This window comes from Pogoniulus pusillus, chromosome 14 (assembly GCF_015220805.1).
Source record: "Pogoniulus pusillus isolate bPogPus1 chromosome 14, bPogPus1.pri, whole genome shotgun sequence".
Taxonomy (NCBI): Eukaryota; Metazoa; Chordata; class Aves; order Piciformes; family Lybiidae; genus Pogoniulus; species Pogoniulus pusillus.
Window position 1 is genome coordinate 24,694,086 of NC_087277.1, and position 27,925 is coordinate 24,722,010.

At 47.6% G+C, this 27,925-nt stretch overlaps 1 long non-coding RNA gene across 1 annotated transcript in view; it reads left to right on the plus strand.

Annotated features, from left to right (window-relative positions):
• The window catches only part of LOC135181430 (uncharacterized), a 52,598-nt gene that overhangs the window by 4,271 nt on the left and 20,402 nt on the right, over positions 1-27,925 (plus strand). The window contains exon 2 of the long non-coding RNA XR_010304876.1: positions 2,553-2,655. This is a non-coding gene — a long non-coding RNA (uncharacterized LOC135181430). The remainder of the gene's footprint in view (positions 1-2,552; positions 2,656-27,925) is intronic.

Genomic DNA, 27,925 nt, shown 5'->3' on the forward strand with positions numbered 1-27,925 from the left:
TCTTGTACAGCTGCTCTGCTACTTCCCACCCCAGGAACTCACTCCCAGGTGAGTTTCCAAACAACCTTGACCCTGCTGTTTGTACACCTTAAAGTTAACTGGTCATTCTGGTTGCTGGTTTTGGAAGATGTGCTTACAGGAGCAGGGTCAGGGAATAGGAGGGGAATCTGGCATAAGTTGGGGGCAGTTGCCTTTCTATCTCCAGAAGACTGCTGCTGAGCACTGGGGCAAGAGAGTGCCTATGGATGAGGCCAGCAGGCACACCTTTGGGGCAGGATGCAACCCCAGGATTAGGGTTTGGCACATTCAGCCTGTCTCTTGGTGACTCAAGCTATATGTGTGCACATTACCCTAAGCCTTCGTCTTCCCTTGAAATTGTCACCACACACAGGCTGAGGCTGAGATTGTACACTGAAGAAGCTGTAAGCTTTCAGAAGAAGGCTTCACCTAATGAATTGCCTCCACCATGTATGAGAATTATTTTCCTTGAACTATCCCATCCATCCAAGCCCCGACAGCCCTGACAGCCTTGGTTGGGCTCTGGCAAGGTTGTGGAATTAAATTCTCTGTGAATTATGCCAATGTCAATACAGCTTTGCACGGTGCCGCCACTGACCCACAAATCAGAATGGAAGCAAAGGTTGGATTTTTATGGCTGAAAGCCAAAAGATTAGGGTACAGAAAATGCAGAGAACAAAGTGAAAGCAAAGCAAACAAAATTCTTGCTCATCTTGGGCTCTATCTGCCCTCCTTGTAGGCACATAGCATTGCAGGGGAAGTCTCCCTGCAAGGAAGCACCCACACATCCATCATGGGGAGCATCCCTGCTGTTTAACTTCTGCTGGAGGGCAAAGCCCCAGATGGGACACAGAGCAAGGAGTTCTGTCTTCAGGAGAAAGAACAGGCCTTGTTTCACATTTGTTGAGTGGTTTTGAAAGAGCAGGAAGTCGCTCTGAAACAGGATTGAGTCTCAGGTGAATAAAACCGGGCAGAACAAGACCGTGGTTCCTTGTTCAACCAAGAGAGGTGTGGAGTACAGTATGGAGTACAAACGTGCCTGGGCACTAGGTGGAGAAAATCAGTGTAAAAGGCATAGTTCTTCAATCTATTCAGAAAGATTCAACCATTCTGCCAGCAGTGCCCCTGGCAGCACCTCGTTGTGCCTCCATTCAACACCGTGGTAAGACTCAGAGCTGAATCAAATCCCTCCTCTAAAAGAGCCAATTGCAATGTCTCTGCACTTTACTGGTGAGATCACACCTTGAGTCCTGTGTTTAGTCTGTGGGCCCTTATCACAAGAAAGACATTGAGGTGCTAGATTGGGTCCAGAAAAGGGCAACAGATCTGGTGAAAGGTCTGAAGAACAGATTTGGTGAGGAGCAGCTGAGGGAACTGGGGTTTAGTCTGGAGAAAAGGAGGCTGAGGGGAGACCTTCTGACACTTTAGAGCTCCCTGAAAGGCCAGAGTGAGGTTCAGGTTGATTTCTTCTTCCTAGTAACAAGTGACAGGATGAGAGGCAGTGGCCTCAAAATGCACCAGGAGAGGTATAGGTTGGATATCAGAAGAAACATCTTCGCTGAAATGTTTGTCCAGTCCTGGAGCAGGCTGCTCAGGGGGGAGGCTGAATCTCCATCCCTGGAGGTGCTTTGAAGAGGCAAATATGTAGTGCTGAGGACACGGTTTAGCAGCATCCTCGGTAGAGTTAGAGAATGGTTGGGCTTGATAAGCTTAGAGGTCTTTCCCAACCAAAACAATTGTATGATTCCATTTTGGGTGCCTTGGTTGCTGGTAACAGGGAGAGCACCAGCCTTGAGGAGCTGTATCTGATCACCTTGATGCAAATCACAGTAGCACCCAATAAATTCTGAAGGTGGGCAGCTTGGGAGGCCTTTTTCCCTGTTGTTAGCCCCATCTTATCTGCTGTTTCCAGAAGAGCACAGTCATATATACACATAGCTCTGTCCTGGCTCTTTGACATTGGACTTGGTGACAATTGCTGTCACAGATGTGCCTCCTTTCCAGGGCAGGCCCACACTTCACCAGCACGAAGTCAACAGGAGTTCTCCTCCCTGCCTTCCGCCACTTACAATGGAAATTAGTTCAGCAGGATGAAAGGTTGGTGGTGGGAAAGCGTGTCAGAAAATACAATGCAGAGAACACAACTCTTGGGAGAGAGCAGTTTGTTTTGTCATTTGAAAGGGCTCAGGATTTAGCCGAGGGGGCATAGTTAAAATTTACTTTAAGGGCTGCTGACAACTGCATTTGTCAAGTTAGATTATGGTCATACTGTCATAAAGGATCACTCTGTTGTTTTACTGCTGGTGTATATATGCATAAGTACTTTGGGCCTCAATGAGGAGAAAAATATGGCTCTGATGTGTGAAACCCCATACTGCTGCCTAAATTTCCACGCTGCTACGTGGGCCTTTGGTCACCATGGCACTATTCAGTGCATACATCTGAGAACTTGAATGGATTTTAAGTCTTTGTAGATTTGAAATAGCTTGACCTTCTGACAATCACACTCTCCTAATTCCCTGTTCTAAATATAGGCAGACTGAAGGGGATATGCCCAGGCATTTCCAAAGAGAAGTGATCTGAGTGCTGGAGAGATTAGGCTGGCACAGGCTCCTTGGTCTGGCTGTATGTTCCCAGGTAGGTGCTCGTTTAGCAAAGTGCCTTTAAACTTAGGTTTTGCAACTCATTGTCATGACTTTCCTACCAATTTATGCTACTGTGCATACAGAGAGCATGACTATTTGACATCCCCCTTCTTTTCATTTTTAGTTTCAGACTCTGGAAGTCTGAGGATTGATCTGGGTTTTTAAATTCCTTTTGCTCAGAAGAATGCCTTAATCAAACATTCCCCTTTCTACTAAAAGACCTGCATTTTGGAAAAGCCAGTGGCTGTCCCACAAAAGCTGCCAGTCCTGCAGCCCAGCATGTTTGCTGGGGAAATGATGGTTAGCAAGGGTATGGACCCTTCTGGGTTACTGAATCGCATGGGACAAGTCTGAACCATTTCAACCTCCTGACATGGCATATAGTCCCTGTCAGGCTGTGTACTAGATCCCTATGTAAAAGTGTATCTGGCTTGAATGTAAGTGATGGGACTTTGCTGCAGTTGTCCACACTGAGGTGCTAGTGAAGAAACAGCTTGATCCTACTGAGCTTGGTGGTGTGCTTATGCCAGATCCCTCACCGTCCCTTCTCTCCAGGGATGCAGAACTGTATTAATGCAGGGGTACACAACTGCCTGTGCCATTTTTTCCCCCTTACTTTTCAAAGAACTCTCTCTCTACTGTCCCGTGTTGGCACATAGATACGGACCTAAGGGACATGGTTTAGCACTCAGCAGAGTTAGATAATGTTTGGATTCAATGATCTTAGAAGTCTTTTCCAACTAAAATGACTCTAAGATTCTGTGTTTGCTATTTCTCTTGCTGTGCTCCTGAGAAGCAGTAGTTTGGCTTAGGAGAGTTTAGCCTTTCTGTTCAGGAGGGTTATCCTGGAATAACCATTTTCTGCAGGAAGGTGAGTACATGAAAAGACACAACTCTGTCGGCCAGCCCGGCAGAGCACATCCAGGTCACCCAGAGCTGACTGTGGATGCTCATGCCAGGTACTGGCTGTGTGCTCATCTGAATGGAGGTCCTTTTGGAGTGCTACCTCTGGCTTTTTAAAACCAGGTTTAAGTGACAAACTCCGAGTTTATTACATGCTGCTACTTGGTAGTACAAGGGTGCCCCAGCGCTCAGCCTGGCCGTGCATTTGGTTTCTGTGAAACACTTGGCCGTGGCTGCAGGCACAGGCGAGTTTAGCCACCGGAGCTTGCTCGCTGGCATCGAGCTCTCCCCGTCTTCTCAAGCCCCTTGGAAGTGAAGCTAAACGAGGCGCCGCTGGGCTTTTCCTGGTGCTGGTCGCTCCCAGAGGACATGTCATTAGGTTGGGTGTGGAGGGACAGCCGGGGCCGGCCGCGCAGCTGTGCTGCCTGCGCAGCGCGGAGCCAGCTCTCCCCGGCGCAGGGGCTGGAGGCACACCTCCGCTTAGCCATGTGGCCAGCGTTTAGCCGCGGCACTGCCGAGTCACATCCCCGCAGCTGACAGCCTGAATAATTTACGGCATGCAAATGGTGGCCCTGCTGTCTCCGCCGGTGCCGGCTCCGATTGCCGCGGCCCATTAATCGTAATTGCTCGTTTGTGCTGACAGCAGCGGGGCCCTCACCCCCGCAGGGATTAGGCAGCTACCGGGGGGACCGTGTCGGCTCCTCGCCCTCCCCTGCCAGGGCACAGGGGCGTTTTTCTGCCTTGTTTTCTGATTTAATTGAGCTGCAGGGCCGAGCCCGGTGGCTCCCATATGCCGCGGCCCCCAGGCAGCACAGCGAAGCCCCAGGGGAAGGCAGTTGCTTTGGGGCCTGACTGGCACCTGAGGGTTTGGTGGGGGCTGCCCCAGGGGCAGACAGGACACTGCGTGCTTGCACAAGTCCCACGGCAGGGGATCAGGGCCACTAGACCCAGCTGGCTTGCAGAAGAGCATCCTACAGGCTATCCCCGACTCTCTTCCATGACTCTCAGTCCAGTTTTAAACACTTCAGGAAAGGAGCATCCACTTCTTACCTTATCTGCTAGGTTTCTTCACCAGTAAACTTCTTCATGGCTGCTCAGCTTCACTTTCCCTTTCTCTTTCCCATTTCATTTTTAATTCCCCACTCCTAGCTGGGCTATCCCATACAATTGCTCACACTGCTCAGATACCTTCTTTGCTCCATAAACCCATCACATTCTTCTGAGAAGCAGATATGGTCCTCAGCTGGTCCATCAACCAGTGGAAAGAATAGCAGGACTAAGCATCCAAAACACAGCAGTTAAGTTGCTTTGGGTACTTTTAGCTGCTGTTCAGCTGTCCCTATCACTGTGGCTGCCTGGGAGGCTGGATTGCCAGCAGATATGGTTGGAGCAGGGGGAGAGACAGAAAAGGGAAGAGAAAGCTTTCCTGCCTGCAAAAACCTAGGAAAGTGGCTAGAAGGAAAAAGATGCAAGAGTGTACCAGTGGATTCAGAGGACAGGGACTGGGGGAGGAGGAGGTAGCAGAGAGAACGGACAGTGGGACAAGAGTGTGCCCAGCCCTGGAGCAAGCCTGGGCCTGAAGAAGCTCCTTGTCAGAGCTGGACATGAAGGAGCAGGGCTGCACGTTTTGGCTTGCAATGACAGATGATAGTTTTTCAAGTCATCACCTTCTAATTGATGAGTGCATGAGAGTGGAGCCCACATGAACAACTGTTGTTTGGAAGGCTGGGAGATGTGGAGAACTGGGGGGAAAAAACCCTCTGGAAATGGTATAAGGGAGCCTCTTTGGCATCCCTGAATATGTGAACTATTTCAGGTATGTTTGCTGAACTTCTCCATTACTTGCCAGCACATGATGTAGCTATGCCTGTGTGCATGCTGTGTAGAAGAGGACATGTATCCTGATGGAATGATACATGGATTTCCTTTAAATCTGTCATGTCAGGCCCCAGCATATAGCAGATGAAAGTGAGATGTGCTGCTGCTTTGCTGCTCTTGTTGATACAAACTGGACTTAATCTTGACCAGCTCTTGGACATTTGAGAAGTGGAAATTATTTCCCTTCTTCCCTTTCTTTTATGTACTCTGTAGCACAAATCACAAACAGCACAAGCCCTGTGTTCCCCATCTCCTCTCCCTGTCAATCTATGTGCTTAGAATACACAGCTGAATGCAGGAAAAGTTTTGGAAAATCTCTGCTGAGGGGAAAACATCATCTGATCCCTTCCTTAATTAGGACATAGGCTTGATTTGTCTATCTTGATATGTGAAAAGCATTTGAATGTTAAACATATGCTTAATGAAGGCTTGTTTCAGTCCTGCACAAATGTGTGCAGCTCTCCTGCCCATTCAGTTTTCCCAGGAGTATGAGCATTAAGGGTGAGATGCAACTGGTTTGCATCCTTCTGGTGCTGCGAAAAAGAGGTGAGTGAGGGCAGGTGTGATAGAGGAACATTGTTTTGTGGTAGGGATTGATTGTTCTTCTAGCACAGGGTTTTCAGTGAAGCCAGCAAGAGGCAAGGTCAAAGCAAAGACAAGGAAGAACCTTCTCCAGATGATGCATAGCTAGTTCGTTGCTGTGGGATGCTGGGGAGGCTGAATGCTTGCACAGATTGAGAGGACAAATCAAAGGAGGGAAAGCTGTCAAGGGTTGCTAAAGGCACAGAAGCTGCTGCTGGCTGAGGCAGATCTTCCAAGGGCTGGAAGCTGGGCAGTGCTTGTCTGACCCAGGACAGCTGTTCTCTTCTCAGTCATCCACCCTAAGCAGAGTAGTGTCAACCAGCTGCAGTTGGCTAAAACTGATCTTCATCCATGACATTCATCTAACCCCACCAATTCCTCTGGACAGGCTTCAGGAGTGGTGTATCCTCTAAGGCATCTATCAAGTGCCTGTCTGTGTTTAACCTAGGAACGCTGACTGGCCTGAAAAGTCACTTTACTTGAGCTGGCTGCTGAAAGAGAATGGGCATTTTATTTTCCTAAAAACAAAGAGGAGAAGAGAAGAGAAGAGAAGAGAAGAGAAGAGAAGAGAAGAGAAGAGAAGAGAAGAGAAGAGAAGAGAAGAGAAGAGAAGAGAAGAGAAGAGAAGAGAGAAGAGAAGAGAGAAGAGAGAAGAGAGAAGAGAGAAGAGAGAAGAGAGAAGAGAGAAGAGAGAAGAGAGAAGAGAGAAGAGAGAAGAGAGAAGAGAGAAGAGAGAAGAGAGATGAGAGAAGAAGAGAGAAGAAGAGAGAAGAAGAGAGAAGAAGAGAGAAGAAGAGAGAAGAAGAGAGAAGAAGAGAGAAGAAGAGAGAAGAAGAGAGAAGAGAGGAGAAAAGAGAAGAGAAGGGAAAAAAGTCACAACATACTGAATTTGTCATCCTCTTTACCTAGACTTTCTACTTCTCTGAGGCCTGGCACACAACACAACTTCTGAGCAATCTTCTCTCAGTCAAAGCTGCTCTGAGGTGATTACTTTGCCCTCATACAGAATGAAGAGTTTGTCCTCATATTCCCATGACGCCTGTAGGATTGCTCTGGCTCAGAGGAGCTGTTTCCCATCACACATAAACACTGGCCATGGAGCTGCAACTTGCAGCTGCCGCTTTGAACCAGTCCAGGCCTTCCTCTGAAAGCACCTTCAAAATGGCACTAAAATATGTATGAAAACCTACTTGGGGGAAAAGACCAACCACCAGCACACCCAAGCAACCCCCATGGTCTAGTTGATTGGACAGGGCTGGGTGCTAGGTTGGACTGGGTGATCTTGGAGGTCTCTTCCAACCCGTTTGATTCTGTATGATCTGACACAGTTTGGTTTTGAGTGGTGGATGTGACACAGATACCTAGAAGGGTCATTTGAAATGCTAGGAAAGTGTACTTCTCCTGAGCCTATTCCAGCTTCATCTATCTGTCTTGTGTTGGCCGTGTTGTACAGGCCAAGGCACGGAAAGATCCTCAGAAGCTCTGCAGGCACTCAGGCTGCTAAACATGAGTGTTTTTACACGGAAAGACTCTTTAAGCAGCTGTAATTTGGGTATTTTTCTCTCTTCACTTAGGTAACCTTGTGGTATGACCCTCTGAAAGGCACCTCTGCAGCAGTGGGATGTCCCATGCACCCAATGTGCCATTCTCTTCTTGTTGGTGCTTTGCTCCCCCTTTGCACTTGGCTTTATGTGGAACTATGCAACAGAGCAGCCTGGGGGACGGGCAGGAAGAAATTACACTTTGATTGCCCATTTTACATCATCTTTAACAATAGAGAGGCTTTAGTGGCTTGGTACAGCCTGTACTCAACATAAACCCCAGTCTGTTATCTAGGAGTGCTTAGATGGCAAGATAAGAAGTAAATGCTAGTGGGGGAACATTACTCAATAATACAATGATTTTTTTTCCCACTTCCACTCTTTTTTTTCCTTATTTAAAATGTTCCCTTGAGCATTACCTGCTAGACTGGAGTCCTGCATCAGGTTATTGTTTCAGTTGGACAGGCTGAGATATTTTCCTCATTTAGCAGTTTTTTCCCTTTCTCTTTTAAACAACACAAGATACAAACTAACCAAGACACACATGTTCCAGGCTGATAGAATCTTAGCTTTTACATCCTAAACCCTTGTTCCAGGTTAAAGGGATATGTGTTATCTAGTGCTGTTAATACTATAAGTAAGAACAAACTTAGTAGTGAGAATGTCCCCCTTGTTCACTGCCAAAATTCCTACTGAACTAGCGGCTGTAGTATTCCATATCAGTAGGAGGTCTCTCCAGGTGAGACTTCTTAGAATGAGTGCAGAGGAGACCACAAAAATGAGCCAAAGCCTGGGGCAACTCTGCCGTGAGGACAGGCTGAGAGAGTTAGGGCTCTTCAGCCTGGAGAAGGCTCTAGGGAGACCTTATTGTGACCTTTCAGAGCTTAACCAGGCAAATAAGAAAGCTTGGGGCAGTCTTTTCAGCAGGGCCTGTTGTGACAGGACAAGGGGTGATGGTCTCAGACTAAGAGGAGGTAGGTTGAGACTAGATACAAGGGAGATTTTTACAGTGAGGGTGGTAAGACAGCTGGCCTAGGTTGCCCAGAAAGGTGGTAGATGTCCCATCCCTTGAAACATTCAGGTCAGGTTGGACAGGTCTCTGAGCAACCTGATCAAGTTAAAGATTCTGCTCCCTGCAGGGAGGTTGGACTAAATGACCTTTAAAAGTTCTTTCCAACTTAAACCAACTTAAATTCTATGATCCTACAGTGTGTGCTGATGAGTTGTCTAAATAATGTTTACACTATGTAGATGCAGGCAAGAATGATACTAGGACAGTCTGTTACCAGATCCATCTTTTGGAACTTGTCACACAGGAATTAGAAAGAAACCCAACTTCAGTCTCCCCAGAGGTGCCTATGTTTGCCAGCTGAGTGGTGGGAGAACAGGGAGCAGGGCTCTTAGCTTCCTTGTATTCAAAGGCAAGAGAAATGGAGTCAGGCTCTGGCACCTCTTCTTTGCATGTGCACCTCAGTTCTTGACTTTGCTGGTAGTCCTGGATACAGCAGGACGTCAGTGAAGGGATTGGTGCCTTCACAAAAGTGGTCCTTCCCAAGAAGCCCCTCTGTGGAGCTAGGAATGCCTGTCCATGTGCAGGACATATTAAGTGGGTCTGTTACACCATTCATGCATCACCTCCATGTCCGCTTCCTCCTGCCCTGCCAGAGAGTGATGGGGGTTCTGGAGGGCACCAGGGACACTTCTGCAGAGTGGGTTGGCCTGGGTGGGGATTTCATTTTTGCAGGAGAGAAGTCCAAGTGATGTGGGATGATGTATGGAGAGATATTTGGGTTGGAGGAGGACTGATGAGGCTGCCCTTGAATAGCAGCTTTGAAAGAATCCTGCCTAAAACCTCAGTGCTCCAGAGGGGTAGGAGGGAAGCACGTGAACCCAGCGGCTCTCCTAACTTGTGAAGCAGTGAAGTGCAGCTATAGAGAGGCAAAAATGGCATTGCAGAGGATAATGATTCAGCATTGTCATATTGTGATTCAGCATTGTCATATTGTGGAAGGGAAGTGTCTTACTGGGACATGTAATAGAACCTGCACATAGAGGCCTATGGCCTCATCCTTCTGCTCTACTTGAACTTGTGTGACCTCCACTGGGGCATCAGCTCCAGTTTTACTTTCAATATTGCAAAAAGGAGGTGAGTCAGCTGTTAAGAATGCAGAAGAAAGCCATGCTCAGGGTCCTGGGATACGTTTCTGAGCAAACACTGCAAAATCCATGTTGTTTGGACTAGTGAAAATGCAAAGGGCTTCACCTAGGTACACGTCAGTGTTCTCCATGGCCACAGAAGCTGGAGGAGAAGGGATGGTTTACATTGCAGTAGGGGAACGTTAGGCTTCACAGAGTAGTTTCTGTCAGAGAGGAAGCTGAAGGAGTAGAAAATTTGTGCAGCTTTTATTGTTGGAAATCTTCAAGGAAAGCTTAGACAAACACCTACTCTGCTGCTCTCCTGCCCTGAGCAGGGGAGTGAGTGTGATGGTTTGGGTGTTACCTGCCCACCCCCCCACTTTGGAAATCACCCAGACTAGACTCAGAAGGCTCTGGGAATTTGAATGAAGCTTCTATTTACGTCTTAGCTCAATATACAAGCAGATATTTACAGTGTATACAGTTATAGACAGAAATATACAAGGTAAAAGGTAATACAGAAACACAACTCCCCTCCCAGAAACCTGAGTCCCCAGGAGGGGCTCTCAACAACCCTTCTACCTTCTCTCACCCCTCTCAACCTTACCCCAGTCCCAAAGAAGAATGGAGGTTCGGCCAAGGGGTTAGGAAATAAAGTAGATTAATCAGAGAGAGGGCAGAGAGGCTAGAGAGAAGTGCAGCTCAGGCAATGCCCCAAGAAGAAGTGCCTTATCTATGTTTGGATTCTTGTTCTTATACCTCTCAGCAAGCCTATGGGTGAAGTAGACATCACCCTTGTTTTCCTTTCACATCCTGTGATCTAATCCTTCTCACCCAAACATTCTAGCTAGCTTCAAACTAGCACAGTGAGAAGACCACTTGGACTCTCCATCTTCTCAGACCTGTTCAGTGGAAGGCACTGAATGTCTGCTTGAATCAGAGTGGAGTCATCAGCTGTGTCTTGGTGAGGATACAAACGTTACAAAAAGGGGTTCATACTCGGGGAAGCACTGAAGCACACGAGTCACTTCAGACACGTTTGTCACCTGGTGGGTTTCGTCTCATGTAGGAAGGGAAGGGCTGGCAACAGACTGTCTTAATTAACACATTCAGAACTCTAATGTGGATGCAGTTGTGCAGCTTTAAACATTTCCTTCCTGTAGCCAGGAATGCTGCCAGAACTTCCCAATACATCTTTAAGTCCCAGCTAAGGACCAGCCCAGAAGTGTTTAAGTGTGTATTTCAAACCAAGCATTTGCTTAGTTCATGTGCTACTTGCAAGGGTGCCAGGAAAGCAGTTTTGTGCCAGAGCTTGGTGCTTACCTGGCAGGAGGACACGCTGTGGCAGAATCATGCAGGGTGCACCCAAGACTTTGCCAGCAACCCGTCAACCCCTCCCCCCAGCTCTGTGGCTGGGACACACAGCCCTCAGCCAGAGCTGCTCACCGTAAATCCACAGTGGCCTGGAGTTTCTGCTCAAGAGGATTGTCGTGCCCAGGACCCATCAGAGCAAATGAGGCATTTTATGATCTCAGCAGCTCTATGGTGATGAAAGTTTTCACAGAATCACAGATTGCTGGGATTGGAAGTGACCTCTGAAGGTCATCTAGTCCACCCACCCTGCTAGTGTCACCTAGAGTAAACCACACAGGAACACATCCAGGTGGGTTTGGAGTGACTCCAGAGATGGAGACTCCAAAACCTCTCTGGACACCCTGGTCCAGGGCTCAGTCACCCTCAAAGTGAAGAATTTTTTCCTTATGTTCACATGGAACCTCCTGTCTTCCAGTTTGAGTCCACTGCTCTTTGTGCTGTCACTGGGGACCACTGAGAAGAGTCTGGCTCCCTCATCCTGACATTTGCCCTTCAGATACTGATAAGTATTGATGAGATTCCCCCTCAGCCTCCTCCTCTCCAGGCCAAACAGCCCCAGTTCTCTCAGCCTTTCCTTGTAAGGTCGATGTTCCTGTCCCATCCGCATCTTGCTGACTCCTTGCTGGACCCCTTCCAGTAGTTCCTTGTCCTTCTTGAGCTGGAGAGCCCAAAGCTGTCTATCATCTGTCTGGGGACCAGCATGATGTTCAGGACTTTGCCATGATCTCTCCTTGATGCTGGGTGCTGAGAGCAGCTCCTGCCTGTCCCAGCACCTAGCTCCAGCAAGCTGAGTGTTCCATTCACTATTTCAAGTAAACTCTACTGTGTTTTTCATTCGCCTCTGGGTTGTTGTTTTTTTTTTCCAAATTCATTAAACACTTCCCTGCAGAGGATGAAATTTAATACTGAAAGTAATGCACAGACATTGTTATCCAGGCAGTGCCTAATGAATGATTAAATCTTCTTTTGAAAGGGTTTTTGGCATGAAAATCCTTCTCTAGATCCTGCACATTTGGATATTTCCTGCTGGAATTTCTGTGGCATGAAGTTGGTGGAAGAATGCAAATGACAGACTTTTGTATTTTCATTTAGAGGGCAGAGACTCTGAAATACTTGACCACCTCCTTTCAAAGAGCAAATACATTCCCTGTACAGCAAAAATGTTTTCCTCCACCTGTGGAATAAATAGGAGCAATTGCTTCACACAGCTCACTCTGGTACTTTTCCTTTCCCTGTCAGAACATGATTTGTATCAAACAGTTGTTGTGTTTGTGTCCTGTCTGATTTACCACTTTTCATCCATGCTGGAGACTGCCTTGCTCCACTGAAAACCATTAGCTTTTTTCCCCTCAGTGTAGGTTGTGTGCCAGAGTTTGATGTGTGCCACATATGTATGTCTTCTTGCTGGCCTTCTAGGCTCCATAGGACAGATTGATTTCCTCTCAGCACTTGCAAAAGCTTGCCCTTTTTTTAACCACTTGGAATATGCATGTCCCATCAAAACAAACCTGATTCTGTTTAATTACCTCTTGAGTTTGCTGTTTTATGCTGTTTATAAGGGTGCTAGGTGGTAACCTGTGCAGCATTGAGTGGGTGCTCCCAAAGATCATGCTTGCAGCACAGTCTGTTTTCAGTCTACACTCATGGAATACGTTTAGCTGCAGCTTTTGTCAGCAGGAGACATCATTTTATGGTAGATAGATGTCAGCCAACTTCCAGTTTGAGGCTCCCCAGTTCAAGAGAGACACAGATCTGCTGGAGAGAGTGCAACAGAGAGCTGTGAGGATGATTAGGAGATTAGAACATCTCTGTTATTAGGAGAGACTGAGAGACGTGGGGCTGTTAGTCTTGAGAACAGAAGGCTGAGGGGTAGTTGTCAGCATGAAGGTGTCAGTCTCTTTTCGGTGGTGACCAGTGATAGGACAAGAAACAATGAGTACAAGCTGGAAACAGAAAGTTCCTCCTCAACATGATGAAAAACTTCTTCACCATGGGGGTGAATGAGCACTGGAACAGGCTGCCCCTGTGGAGTGTATTTCTCTGGATACTTTTAAACCTTTCTGGCTGTGTTCCTGTGTGGCCTGCCCTAGGTGATCCTACTTTGACAAGGGTGTTGAACTTGGTGATCTCTAGAGGTCCCTTCCAACCCCTAACATGATTCTATGATTCACACAGGATTTCTGTGCCCAGGATGGCCTTGCCTTCTGATGTCTGATCACAGGGTCAAGCTTGCAGGAGTGAGTGCTTCTGTCTTCACAAAGCCACCAGGGAAGTCCCTGCTCTGTTGTCCTGAGGGGCAGAACCTGTGTTAAAACCATCAGGAGTGATATTTTCCCTATGACACCAGCATAGGGTGTCCAGGGCAGGAGTAGGCAATGCTGTAAAGGCTGGAGTAGGCAATGCTGCAAAGGCTGGAGTAGCCTGCTGTAAAGACAGTCTGGCAGAACTCTGGAGATGAGTCAAAACTTAATTCATTTGTGATCCCAAGGCTGGCTGGCAGTTGCTATTCTGTTATCAGCCTTTCTTCCTCTCCCAGTATTTTGATTCAAAAGAAAAAGACTAAAACCAATAACTGGTTAGCAGTGGTTTCTTTACAAACAATATAAACAGATGAGTACTGCACTGCCCTACACCAGAGTTTTGAAAAGGGTGTTTAGAATGCCCCTTAAGTTAAATGAAGTATAAGACCTTTATTGGTTTGTGGGCTGTAAGGACCTGTGGCAATCTAGAGACAAACCAAGACCAACAGGAAAAAAATGAAAGAAAAAAGGATCCCTTTTAATAAATGACCTTTCCATATTAAATTCACATCAATCTGACATCAACAATTAGCTGTCAGGTGCTTGGCTTTGCCAGCAAAGGCCAATTTTCAGATTAGTGCTAATTGCAGGGCAGGCTGACACATCAGCTCAGAGCTCCAGTAGCTAACGGCCTGGGTAGGAGCGGACTTCAATAGTGGAAGCAGGGGAGGGCTGAGGCTGCCTGTCTCCAGCTTGCTGGCAGTTTGACTGTAGACTAAAGTAATGGAGCTGGCAGGGTGGAATCAATTACTGGCCAATGAAGATTTTCCCACAGGTCGAGGCTTGGGAAAAAAAGGACGTTCCTGCTGCTGAGACAGCTGGCATGGACTGTCCACTGGGAAAGGAGCCTGGAGAATGAGAAAAAGAGGGACAGTTCTCGGTGATAAACTGGTGACAGACTATAAATTATGAAAAGGGGATTTGGCAGAGGATTTAGAGCTTGCTACCTCTGCTTTTCCCTCCCCCAGGACTTTAATGCCAGCCATGTTCACTGACTGAGTCATTTGATTATCTTAGTCAGAACATAAGAAGTGTTAAGAGAAAAGGCTCAGAATCTCCTTTGCTGAGCAGGGTGGGTGCACTTGTGAGCTGAGCTTTTAAAACCTTTCAAGCCTGCACTTGCCCTGTGTGCCTCTCTATGTGCCTGTCCTGGTGACTTTCTATTTCTGTGTGCTACCAACTAAAACATGATGAAGGCTTCCAGTCACCCAGCAACAACCAGCCAAAAGTTCACACAGGGCAGTTCACCTGAGAAGGAGGTCACAGCTCTGTAGTGACTGCCTCAGCTCTCCTCATTCAGAAGTTATGTCAAGCTGTGGTAGTTACCATGGGCTCCTTTTGCTTTTCTTCTAAGTCAGTATGATTTGCTTGATTCATGGTTTTGAGATGTCTTTCTTGGCCCTGAAGGATGGAGTCAGGAGAAAGTGAAGAAAAATCCAGCTGTTCCCTGGCTCAGGCAGAACACCCTTCTCCTTCCCACTCCTCAGTGTGGCTGATCCTCTCTTCGCCTACCTGCTTTTCACTTTGCTTCTACCTGCCCTTCCCTTTGCCCCTCTACAAACACCAAAACAACTCCCACTGCCACCCCTCAACTGTGACAAGGGAGCCCAGCTCTCCCAGAGGCTTTGCTGGTTGCCACACCATTTCTTGTTACCTTTCCTAGAACTTGTGCCAGCCATGCAGCACCTGGGATCCCACTGTGCTTAGACACAGGCAACCCTGCCTAATTCCAAGGGGATGTTTATGGGTGAAGAATGAAGTCTTGCTGCTAAGACAAGTAAGAGAGGTGACATTAGTGTCAGATAAGATGTTACTGCAAGGGGAAGATTCCTCTTGGTCCTGGCCAGCCCTTTATGGTCTCTCCTGGCTCTACATCTCCCTGCCTTGGTCTCTAACAGCTGTACCCATGCAGGCTGGGGCAGATATAAAGGTGTACATGGGAAGTACATGTTGCTCTTGGAAGAAAGGCCATACAGTATCTCCTGCTGTTTTCTCTGTGAAGGGTGGCAGATACACTTGAGTCTTCATGGAAGGAAATCTGGATCTAATAGTTTGGGTTAAGTAAAAGGCACAGTGGCAGTCCTGCTTTAGAAAGCCCAGCATGTTGGTTTCATGGCAGGGTTATTCCTGAGATTAATAAACAAGGAGTGCAGTTTTTAGAGGTGCCAAGTGAAAACAGTTCAAACTGCTAAGTTTCTAGAGTGGAGCTCATCTAGCTGCATCAAGATCTGTTTCAAAGTTCTCTTAAATAGGGGAGAAGCACAGAGACATGTGGATGGACTCAAGTCAGAAGGAACTTGAAATAAAGAAATGTGTCTGGCCATGCTGCTGTGAGCCCTGCCTAGTGAGAGCCTCATTTGTGACATGGTGAGACAAGCAGAGGGACAGCTTGAGAATGGGCAAGTCCATTCACAGGACTGTGGCAGGGGCCTGAGATGCAAGAGGTGGCATTTGTGGCCTGAGGTCACAGCTTGTGCAAATTATTACCATGCATCTTTGTGAGAAAGGCATTTGAGAGAGTCAGGCTGGAAGCTACCAGCACTGTCGAGGATCCATCAGATGCACAAGGCATGCTGGGCTGCTCCTAAAACCTGAGAGACTTAATCTGCCCCTCCTGAAAGGTCTGGAGGCTTTTCTTCAACAAGAGAGGCAGACTGGGCAGTGCTCCTTATTGACCACAGCTACAGGAGCCCCGAGGTTGAGCTGCAGTTTGCTTCCTCAGGTCGGGCATTCCTGGTGGGGTGTTCATGGGATGAGAAGCCCATGTGATTGTTTTGAGATTAGCCTGACAGGTGACAATGGTGACTCGTACCTACTGCAAAGGGTGCTGGCAATTAAATCCCAGCAGGACTGGGCCATACCATATCTTTATAAACTCAGGAACTGTCATAGAATCATAGAATCATTTCAGTTGGAAAAGTCCTCAAAGATCATTGAGTCAAACTTTATCGAACTCTATCAAGTCTGATCCTAAACCATGAGTCTAGTGCTAATCTATGTCCTCTTGCAGCATGCAGGCTGAAGACATTTTCATTGTTTTCCATGCATGTAGGTCTGGCAGCAAACTGGTTTGACTGAATGGAGCCAAACTGTACCCTCAGAGGTTTCTATCTTGGCTGCACTGAGCCCTTCTGCACCTCCTTGCCAGTGCCTAATGTCAGGGTGACAGTGGACTTAGTTAAATGAAGTGATGTTGTGGTCACAGAACAATGCAGTGAGATAAGAAGAGACAAATTCAGATCTGACTGGTGTCTTGGCTATGGTTTTTCATTATAATTGCTGAAGACTGTCTTCTCTTGACTGCACTCGTGGCCACTGCTTATTAAGGGAATCTCTCCGGCTTTTTCTGCTTGATCTTGACTGTGTCATGACTCACCTTATAATAGATTCACCTTCCTCATGTGACAAGTAACATTCAGAGCAGGAGAAAGGCTCATTAATGGATATGAATATGTGGCAGATGTGGCACTGAGATGTCAGGAACAAATCCAGCCATATTCTGGTGGGTGCAATGAGAGAAAGATGTCTGAGCGACAGGACAGCTTCTCCCCACCATTTTTGTGGTGGAAATCTCTCGTTAGACATATTCAAAGGTGAACAGAGGGAACAAAGCTTATTTTAGTATGAAACAGGCAATGCAGGGCTATTGTACTGACTGTATAATTTATTTTTGTATATAGTCCATTAAAATCCTCAGGAATAGCCTTGGTTCAGGCCTGGCTTACAGCAAACTGCCAGAAGTTGTAATGACTTCTGTTTAGCCCTGGAAGAGTGCAGTGGGAAGGTGCAAAGCTCTTCCACTGGGTAAAGAAATAATTTTCATCATCCAAAATTCTGTCTCTAAAGTTTTGGGTTGAAATTTTCCCTCTCTCCCCAGAATAATTAAGAGCAATGCCAGATGCTGAAGGAAAGCCACTCAGAGCAGGTTTTCTGTTGGGGAGCTTCTCCATATCTTGCTTATGGCTCCTAGCAGTAAAAGGGGAAACGTGTGAAGTGATCCAGAAATCCTGCAGCAAGAGCTGTTCAGCTCTCTGTGCTCCAGCAGGCTACTCTTACATATTTCCCTTGCCTCTCCCAGGGAGATGGATAAGGAAGCACTTTTGGCTGGTGGGAAGACAGCTGGGAGGGCTAAAAGGCTTCCCATCTCTTCTCTTTTCTTTTGTGCCCCCAAACTGCTCGGGCAGGACTTGGCCATGTCTACTCCTGAGGAGGCCCGCTGGGTGTCCTAGCAAACACGGCCACTTGCGGAGGGACAGGGCGACAATACCGTGGCCCAGAGGATATCTCCACCCAGAGACCTGAGCCGATTCCAATCTTTCACCACTGAGGAAACAATTGAAAGCTTTCAGGCTTAGGTAAAAGGACTGAAAAAGGCTCTGAAAATGTAGAACGGTATGAACTAAGTGTGAGCATCCTGAACAGATCCTGTTTAACTGCTGGCACAAAAGACTTCCCCGGCAGGAGCCACCCTCGCGATCCCTAGGGATGCTTTCTAGACAAAAACACAAAGAAAAGAAAGCTACTCAGATGCCCCTAAACTGGTTGCTAGCACCAGTTAGTCTCCACCTTCATGGACAGGCTCATGTGTCCCTGCTGACATCTGAAAGTCACTTTGGTGTGATCCAAGCAGGCTTACACGTACATGTCGAAGCTCCCAGGGTGGTGACGACTGTGGGGTCACAGCCACTGACCTGGGACTGGGTCTATGGTGTTGGAAGTGGCTCTGAGTGTCCCTAGCTAATACACAGCCTTCGGGTGACTTTAAGAGATGGGACTTCTGACAGAAGCTTTCCATGCTCAGAGCTAAAATGTGAGGCATTGTAAAGGACTTACTCAAGCCTGCTATGACTCATGCAAAAATAAAGCAATTCTGGATATGAAAAGACCATTTATCCCCTCCACACACAAAACCTTTTTTTTTTCCCCTCTCCACATTGTAAGCTCTTTGGGAAAGGGGACTTGTTATCACTCTCAATTCAGGGCTTTATGACCGTGTGGTATCTGATTTTCTCCCAAAAGAAAATAATGAAAAAGCATCCTTATTTTTTCCTCTTTTTTTTCCCTCTGAACAAATTCAGGCTGTAAGAGTATTTAAATTATCAGGATTTTCTACTTCATGTTTTCTTATGTAAATACATAAAATATCATGACTGGAAGGGCAGAAAAAGTTGTTTCTGTGGAACACTGGCAGCTGACAGATTAAAGCTTCATATCCTGGCTTGTTGTCTATTAACCTGTTCATCAACTCAGTATGAAAAGCATTTCAGTATATTAAGAAAATATAAATTCAGCTTAGCTCTTTTTTTCTGTTCCACTGTTTGCTGTTCATTCAGATGAAATCAAAACCTGACTGCCCAGGAAGCTTCTCTGTCCTTCTTGAGCCAAACGTTTCTGTTATTTATTCCTTAAGAGATCACCCAACCTCTGTCACCTGCACAAATGAGATCTAAACCTGAGCCTGCTCTAAAGGGACACCAGTGTCTGGCCTTGCTGGTCAAAGAGTACTGGCAGAGGGAGGTATGTGGGGGTGCAGCCTGCCCTTCTCTGATGCCACATCAGCGCTGATGTGAAGCACTCTGGGCAAGACTCTTGTCAAGATTTATTTTTTCTCCTCTAAACATCTTTTTAAGTCATTTCTGCTTATTTGCACAGCTTTCCCAGAGCCCTCTTTTCCCAGCTTGTTTGTAGGTGGAAGGCCTTCTGCTTATTGCTCATCCTAATCTCCTGCATGTTTACTTAGCAACACTGAACCCATTGCCCTCATCCCTGGCTCCATTGTACTACAATTGATTTAGCTTTCTCTATGGCTCCTCTCTCTCTCTCAGTGTATTTAGCTTTTCTGCCTATTCACAGTGTGTTTGCAGTTTCCAGACTCACAAACACACTTCCAGGGTTAACTCTTACCTTGCAGAAGGATCCCTTTTCCTAAGGTTGGCTCCAAAGCCAAAACTATCTCTAGCTATTACCTCATCAGTCTTATGTCTGAGCAGGCCAGACATCCTCCAGTTCACTCCTGATTGAGGGCAGTACTCCCTTTCTTTTGGCCTGTGAGGAGGCCAGAGTGGCATTAGTCCCGGGAATGGAATCTTTATTCCTTGCCCTCCCATGACCTAAGGGCTTCATAAGCTGTGGCGCTGCTGCTTACCATGAAGCTTTGCTTCTCACTTCCTCTCTCTGCTTCCTCCAGCCACAGCAGATTGTCTGAAGCCTTTTTTGAACCCGTTTGTGTTTTTTTCTAGAAGCCTTTTTGAACCACTGATAACGTGTTTCTACGTTCCACAGACATAAAGCTGGCAGTGTTACGTTCTTGGCATGTGTAAAATGCAACTCCTGAGTGTCTGTCCTCAGCATCACTGGGGGTCTATGTAGCACCCATCCTTAGATTTCATGAGCACATCTCTTTCCTAATCTCTGCACTTCCTTGCCTTAGTTGAAAGATTTGCTTCCAATTTCAAACTTCACTAAAAGCTGTTGCTCCCACGTTTGTTTGGTTTTGTGCAAGAGAGGCAAACACAGGCTCTCCAGCTCCTTATCTTACAAATTCCTTAGTAATTTCCCCACTTCATCTATTTATGTCACCTGCACGGTGTGAGGGTTTTAATGAAGACAATCAGGCCTGCTCAGCATTTGTTCTGTATGTTTGAGTAGCATGCAGTAAAGCGTGCTGCTAGGCTTTATTCTCCTTCACAATGTGTTTTCCTTCTCTGCCAGTTGCTAATTGGGGAGCACTTGCCCTATCAGGTTTTTTTCAGCCCTTACAGATACTGAAGGTGCTACCCAAATTGCTTCCCTGTAGTAGCAGGTAATTTGTTTGTCTCCACAGAGATAAACTGGTGGCACTTTTTATTTTGTCATTTAAAAACACTTAATTCTCTCAGAAGTCCTGAGGTTCTTGCCTGATTCTTCATCCTGCCTAAGTTCCTTCTAAACAAACAAACAAAAATCCAACCAACAACAGAAACCCCAAACCAACCAACCAAAACCCAAAATCCAAACACCCTAGAAGCTGCTTTTAGATTGTTGAAGCAGGAAGAACACTGACATCTCTGGTGAGGGCTGCTCACAAAGTATATCTTGCAGAAAAAAATCATGTGGTTGGTATTCATATTGTGCTTTTCTTCAGAAAATGCTTTTGAACCTTTTAAATGGTCATAAGAATTGAAATTTGTAACCTCAGACATACAAATAGTGCATTTTTGAATGCCTTACCTTCATAGACATCCTCTTCAATCAATGAAGAGGTAAAATGAAGACATAAAGTTAACCTCCTGTCTGGATCTCACTAGTTTCCAAAGAAGGTGATCTGAGCTCTAGATCTACCCGAAGAACCTTTATCATTCCTCTAAGCTATAAAACAATGACTTGCAGAATTCTGATGCCATCTTTGCTATCTGGACAGCCTGAATTCTGTGACTCATATGGGGAAAGTGGTCTATAAAAAGCAGGGAAGAAGAAAAGGCTGCTGCAGCAGCAGGTAGTTTCATTCCCATCTGCACACCGAGCTGGAGCTGTATCTCAGCCTTATGAAGGGAAAAGATGACAGTCTGCTTGGCAGATCTGGTTGTGTTCTCTTAAGTCAGCTCCCAGTCTGTACCCATCTTGCCAGCAGAGCTTTCTCACTGGTGCTGCCTGCAAGCTTTGAGTTGAGCCCAGCTTGGCAGCCTCTAAAACCAGGGAGTGTCTCCAGTGACTGCTGGGGACATTGGCTGTGTCCTGGATTCCTCGTCCCCACCACAGATCCTTCAGAAACATGCTGCACAGCACCATAGCGACTTCCTTCCCCCCCCCCCCCCCCCCCCCCCCGCTACTTTCAGGATTTTTTTCCCATGGCTGAAAGAAACCCCAGCTCAAAGTGGCTTGGGGCACAATGTCAAAGGGAACATGCTGTATTTTCTTCTTTCTCCTCTTTGGAGTAAAACATCATAGGCGCTTTTGGATGGCCTTCCTTTTTACTCCCATCTCTGAATGAGGTTTGTTGGGCAGAGGCAGCTCAGCTCTGTTGTGTTCTCCTCAGCAGCCCCGTGAGTAACCAGTGAAGTGACTGATACTGCTGCCTCTCCTTATGTGCACAGACCCTTTGAAGTCACTTCAAAGGGCTTGTTTGCAAAGGGGCTTCAGGTACGAGGCGGTTAAATATGGCCAGTACCGTCTCCACCGTTTAATGATTCAAACGGTATTTATTATGAGCAAACAGAAGCATTTCTTTAATATTGTTGACAGTGATCCTCTACCTTAGCAAAGAGCACTCCTACAACATTTTCTGACTCAATTTATCATCTGCCCTAGGCGTTGGTTGCACTTTTCTCATCATTAGGGAAGAAATAAAAGCCATTCACTAATCCCCAAACCACTTTGTTCCTCTATGGCCCTTCAAAGAGCAGGGCCCCTAAATGGTGATTAAGGACTCTGGAGACCTTTCCCTATATCAGGCAGAAGGAATCAAATTCTCAAGCTGGGTAATGTTTTTTTTTAATTAATACCACGGGACTGAAAATAAAATAATATAAAATAAAATAATTATATGGGGCTTTTAACCTTTTTTTATATCCTTTTTATGCTGTCTTTAAATAAAACGAGCTCTCTCTGCTCAGCTTGTGGATTTAGGATGATGGTGTTAATTTGCAGGCCAAGGCAGAGATGATGGGAATAGGGAATTAGGGTAAGCTCTACCTGGCCTCCCTCTGAAGAAGCAAGAAGATCTTGTTTCCCCTTACTCTTGATCTTGGGATAGTCTGCACAAAACCAGAGGAACTTAACTCCCCAGCAGCTTGGGGGACAGGAGAGGCTGGGACTTGGGCTGAGCCCCAGCCCTGCAGCAGTTGATGGACATGGAGCTTTGTGTTGAGTGTGCTGCCTCTCCAGGAGCAGCTGTCCCATGTGTGGAGCCTTCTCTCATTGTCTCTGGGTGTTTGCTGGTGGACACGAACTCACAGCAGCGGCAGCTGCGGCAAGCACTTGGTTTTGTGCCCCCTCATTGCAAGCTGAATTATCTCATGTGCAAAATATGGGGGGGAAACACTGGCATCTGTGGTCATTTGCGTGTGTGTGAGTCAGGTCCTGGGCAGGAGTTCAGCACAAAATACCCACCCCAAAAGTGGGAAAATGTAGAGACCTCCATTACTATTTCATGACACTTCTATTTTTTCATCTGTGTGTTCTCTCTTCTTCTCTGGAGCCTATTGTTAGAGGCTTGTGGACACAGGTGCATGCGTGGGAGAGCAGAGGCACAGCCAGAAGTTGAACACTCTTTGTTTTGTTCTTGGGAAACTTTTACCTACGTCCCAAACCAGAGAGAAGACGGAATTCAGAAGAAGCCCTGTATGGCAGAAATTAAATATATGGAGTTTTTTATGGTAGTCTTTCTAAATCTGCCTCTGATTTGCACCTCTGTTTTAGGAGAATAGTGAGAAACACACTTCTAAAAAAGCCCCCTCCTGGTATCAAGTGAAACTCTGATGCTTTTGCTTAGAAAAATTCATTAAGTCACTTCACAGGTCTTGTACTTGGTCATCTTTGAGTTCTTTTCCAACCCTGATGATTCTAAATAAGGGCAGTGGTATTGGAGTTGTATGGGGGCTGCTGAGCTCCCGGGTAGTGCAGGAGCTGGAGAGCTCCAGCTGAAGGCTCAGCTCAGAGAATCTGGCCGCCAACTCCCAAGATACAGCCCAGGGGCCAGCACTGCTTTTTCCCAGCTCAGCCTGTATCCCAGTCCACAAATGTGACATGCAGAATGGGTCTTCCTGAGCATTCTAGTTCTGATGTAGCCCTCCAGAAGTGACTTCATCCTGGCATATTTTAGAACTTGGTGCTGTCAGTCCATGTGTGATGAGGAGGAGGAGGAGGAGCAGGGCAGTTCTGTGAGCAGTAAGTGAGCTGAAGAGCTTTGTTGTTATCCATAGTGGGTACCACAGTGCTTTGCCAGACCTTCTGCAAGGTACAAACCACTGGCCAAACTACTCAGCTCTATTCTCCTCTCAATTCAGGCTTTCTGGTGTAAACCTGGAGTAAGCTGGTGCTAGTCAACTGGGGCTCAGCACTGCTAGCTGAGCAGAATTTACCCCTCTGGTTTGTCTTGCCTCTGGCAGATTCATCTGCCAGTGGAAAGAAGCAGAAGCTTATAATTAACAGAGAAGCAGGAAGGGAAAAGCAGAGTTCAAAGCTGTCTGCCAAAAGAAAGCGATCCCAGCTGAGTCTCCCATGATTGTGTCTGGGATGACAATCGCAGCCCAGCACTTCCAAGGACAGCTTATTGTTGTGCTGTGCTCCTCGTCCTCGGCCGCTGCTATTGTCCACCCACCTCGTCTCGCTCTAAGTGGAGATGGAAGTTGCCAACCCAAAATTAGGACTCTTCAGGGGGCTAAAGGTCAGCTGGCAGCTTGGCGATCTCTCAGAGGATGTGAGCTATAATGAGATCACAGAGAAGTGTTCAAAGGACGAGCAACGCAGTGGCCAAACGGGCTGGCTTAGCCATACGGGATGGAGCAAAATCAGGAGGCTGATCCGTGCCTCTGGGTGAATTTCTGTCCAAGCGCCCTTCTAATTTCATCGCTATAAAACAAGCCCAGTTTAACCTATTTAAAATGGGGTTAAAAGGGGTCATAAATCTCTGCAGGAGCTGGGGATCCGCAGAACACTCGATCTGATCTCTTTTACATCTGTTTCAGGTTCTCAGCCTTATCTGCTTCAGTTGCCTTTACTCTTTGTGGCTGCACACAAATGCGGTTGAACAAAAGTCCTTTGGCCGGGGCTGAGTGGCAGGTATAGGGTGACTGCGCTGCGGGGCAGGGGAGGGAGCGGCGGGAGCGCTGGCCGCAGACAGTCCCCCGAAGCCCGCCTGATTGACACGGTAAAGCTATACCGCGGGGTTGTGTGAGGGGAGCCCGGCAGATTGACAGTGTAAATGTGTCACACACACACACACACAGCCTGGGAGAGAGGAGCCTGCCGGCGGGTGGGAGAGCGCCGGCCGAGTGCCGCTCACACGGAGATTGAATTACAGCTGCATTAGATCAGAGCTGTGGGAAACGGCACCTCCTAAACACACACACGGCCTCGGCGGGGCCGGCGGGCGGGCGGGCAGGCAGCTGCGGGGCCAGGCCGGGGGCGGTGGGGCCGGACCCGGAGTTCTCCCCGCGGCCGGCCCGGGAGCTCGTCCGCCGCTCCCCGCGGGGCCCGAGTCTGCTCCTCCTCCGCGGCCGCGGAGGGCAGGGAAAAGGCAGAATGAGGCGCAGAAGGGCGGGACGGGAGAGGCAGGGTGGCAGCCCCGCAGCCGCAGCGGTCAGACCCACGGCGCGTTGTGCTGGCTCCAAGCGACACCGCTTATGACTTGCGCCTTACAGCGTTTCGCTGCCGCCGTGGGGGAGACCCGTAAGAGCCCACCGGTCTCCGGTCTCCTCACATACCAGTCGCCCTCCTCATCTTTTTGACTTGCCGGGTGCTGCCCTGGCACTTCGCAGACCTGGGCCATTAGTGCCTCCGGGCCGAGAGGGTCGGGATGGGGGGCTGCTGGGTGAACAGCAACATTTTAAGCTCGATTAGAAAGGGCAAAAAGTCATCTGGCTTTGAAATGAAGTCGCTCAGCGGGAGCGGTGGAAGCATTTCCAGGAGACAGCGGGAAGGCATTTGTTTTCTTGGCTGGCACCGGAGCGCCGGCTCGCCGTACCCGCGCACAATGCCTGGCCTTCTGTGGGGCCATCGCACCTCGGCGCCTGCCAGCCACCCCTTGGCGCCTGCCAGCCACCCCTCCTTGCCTGCCGGCCACCTCTCCTTGCTCACTGCCCATTCCTTCTTGCATGCCAGCCACCCCTCCTCGCCCACTGTCACCCCTCCGCGCTTGCCAGCAGCCTTCTTTGCCCAGCACCCCTCCTTCTCTCCCAACACAGTAGGTTCCACTGGCGGCGGCTTTTGCTCTGCCAGGCAAGAAGCATCCTCCTTGCCTCCCCTTCAGTCGCCTGCGTTTGCAGATCTGCCTGAGGGCTGGGTGAACAGGGGCCAGAAAATGACTAGAAAGGCTCACATCCAGATTCATTCTTTTCTCTCTCTCTCTCTCTTTCATTCTTATTTTTATTAAGCAACCCAAACAGTATTTTTCATTTGATTTTCCAGTGTCTCCTGCTTTGCATAATCCCCTCTGTTCAGTTCTACTCACAAACATTGGCCTGTCCGTTTGTAATTTCTCAACCTCCAGGCTGATTCTCATAAATAAAGCACAAGCCAAAGAGCCAGACAAATGCCTGAGAGTGGAGCCGAAGCTCCACAGATCCCACAGATCCAGAAGGCAACTCACCCCCAGTTCCAGGGCAGGATCAGACCTATGCTCTGCAGACCCTGATGTCAAAGAGACTGATGCAAGGCAAGCTGCTCTGTGCTGCTTGGCTGAAAACCAGAGCAGCTGGCCACAGGGAGAGGCTGTCACTGAGCTCAAGCTCTTCTGAGTCCTGAACTGGGAAAGACATAGAGGTATGCTATGGTTCGTAGTGAGTGGCCCTGCAATATAAATACCAAAGGCATTTCTCTCCTGCTCTTCCCAGGATTTAAGGTTGGACCAGTGTCCTACACTCTCCACTGATAGGAAGCTCCCAGTAAAGGTGGACTCCCAGTACCATCATATTTTGTCACACTGAGGTACAGACTGAAGCAAGCAGCCAGTGACTTGTGATCAGTGTGCAGGGCACACAAGGCCACCATGCATCTACTGCCTGCATGTCAGCCAGGGGAAAAGTTCCCTGACTTCAGATCATTTTACCTCTTACAGACATCACAGCAGATCAGTCCTTAATTGTCATATCTCTGAATGACCCAGCTCCTTGAAGAACCTTCTACCAAAATTCTTCAAACTCAGCCAGATTTGGCTAACCTGGCCTGAAGGAATATTTCCCACAGCTGTGGTGGCAGAACTGCTGAGGTGGGTGGGATGAAGGGATGATGGGTGCGTTGAATAGCAACTGCTTCAGCTGTATCAGCTGCAGCCAGACCAGATTCACAGCAGGATGCCCACTGGCATTGGGATTTCAAGATGGCTGGCTGTGGGCTTGGCCTCTGTTCCATGATTATCCAAGTTGTTTGGTTGCTCACCAGTCTCCAATATGCAGAAGGGATGAGACCACTCTTTTGAGGGAAAAGGAAGTTTAGCTGTGTGGCTATAAGCTGTGTTGTGGCCCTTGGCCTCATGAGCCCTGGCCTGTTTATTCAGTAGTTTAGATAGAGTCCCAGCAGAGTAATCCCCTAGCCTTACAGCAAGGGTTTGCTATTCCTAGCTCACAGCCAACTTGCCACACGACAGACTCTGACACTGCTTTGGGTCACAGGAAATTACGTCTCAAGATAGGGAAAGGACTTCTTACAGAGGCTCATAGTGATAGGACAAGAGGGAATGGATTGAAGCTTGAGGAGGGCAGATTTAGACTGGATATTAGGAGACACATGAACAGGTTGCTCAGGGAGGTTGTGAATGCTCCCTCTCTGAAGGTGTTCAAGGCCAGGCTGGATAAGGCCTTGAGCAACCTGGGCTAGTGGAAGGTGTCTCTGCCCACAGCAGGGGGGGTTGGAACTAGATAACCTTTAAGGTCCCTTCCAGCCTAAACCATGCTATGAATCTATGAAAGTGTCCCCTGCAGTGCACTTTTTTCTTGGTTCCCTTGTTCAAAGGCCAAGGTCAGAGGTAGATACATGAAGACAGACAGACCTTTATGTCTCCTGTAAATGATGTCTGTGTTACTGAGTGTGAGGGGAGCTTTGAGCTGCTGCAAGCCATGTCCACACAGGGTTATCTCAGTGCTTATCCAGAGTTCCTTACAGCCCTGTCTGCTGCAGTATCTGAGGAGGGGGATATATTCAGTTTTGTGGTTGTTTATTGTTTGGTGATTTTTGGAAAGAGTGCAAGGATTGTTCCAGAGGTTCTTTAGTAGACAACCACCACCAAATTCTTGTGGGTTTGATATTCAGATTCATGCTCTTACACTTAGGAACTGAGAACTGGAAATATATGTGGGGCAGTGCTTCCTGAAATCTCAGCCATCAGGTTCCAGTAGCTGCCATGGGCACAGCTGTGTTCTCAATGAGAAAATCACTGTATGACCTTGTCATTTTTGCTGGAGGAGATCAGCCCAACCTTCTTGTGAAGCTGACACACCCCTATGGGAGAGTGATAGGGTTCGGGTGCTGCACTCTTTGGCCAATGGGACTAGAAAACCTTGTTCAGTGCTATGTTACCCAAAAGCTGTGATGCAACGAGGAGAGGAGTTTCTCCTCCAGCTTATTGACTGGTTTGGTGTTTGTCATAGCTCACTTGCTGAACAACTCCCTGATTCTGGTCCCAGTTGCTGTCATTCAGGGCTAACCCTACACCGGCCCTGTGAAAGGGCTGCAGGACAAAGGGCTGCTCCCACCCCCTTGCAGATGCAGCTAAACAGTTTGTTCTGAAAGTGAGAAATGAATTCTTTTGAAGGATCTGCTAGCTGACAGCAGAGCATTATACAAAACAACAGACTATGGAAAAACCATACAGTGCAAGTTTTATATTCAGAAATCTTTTCATGGGTTTATGAGT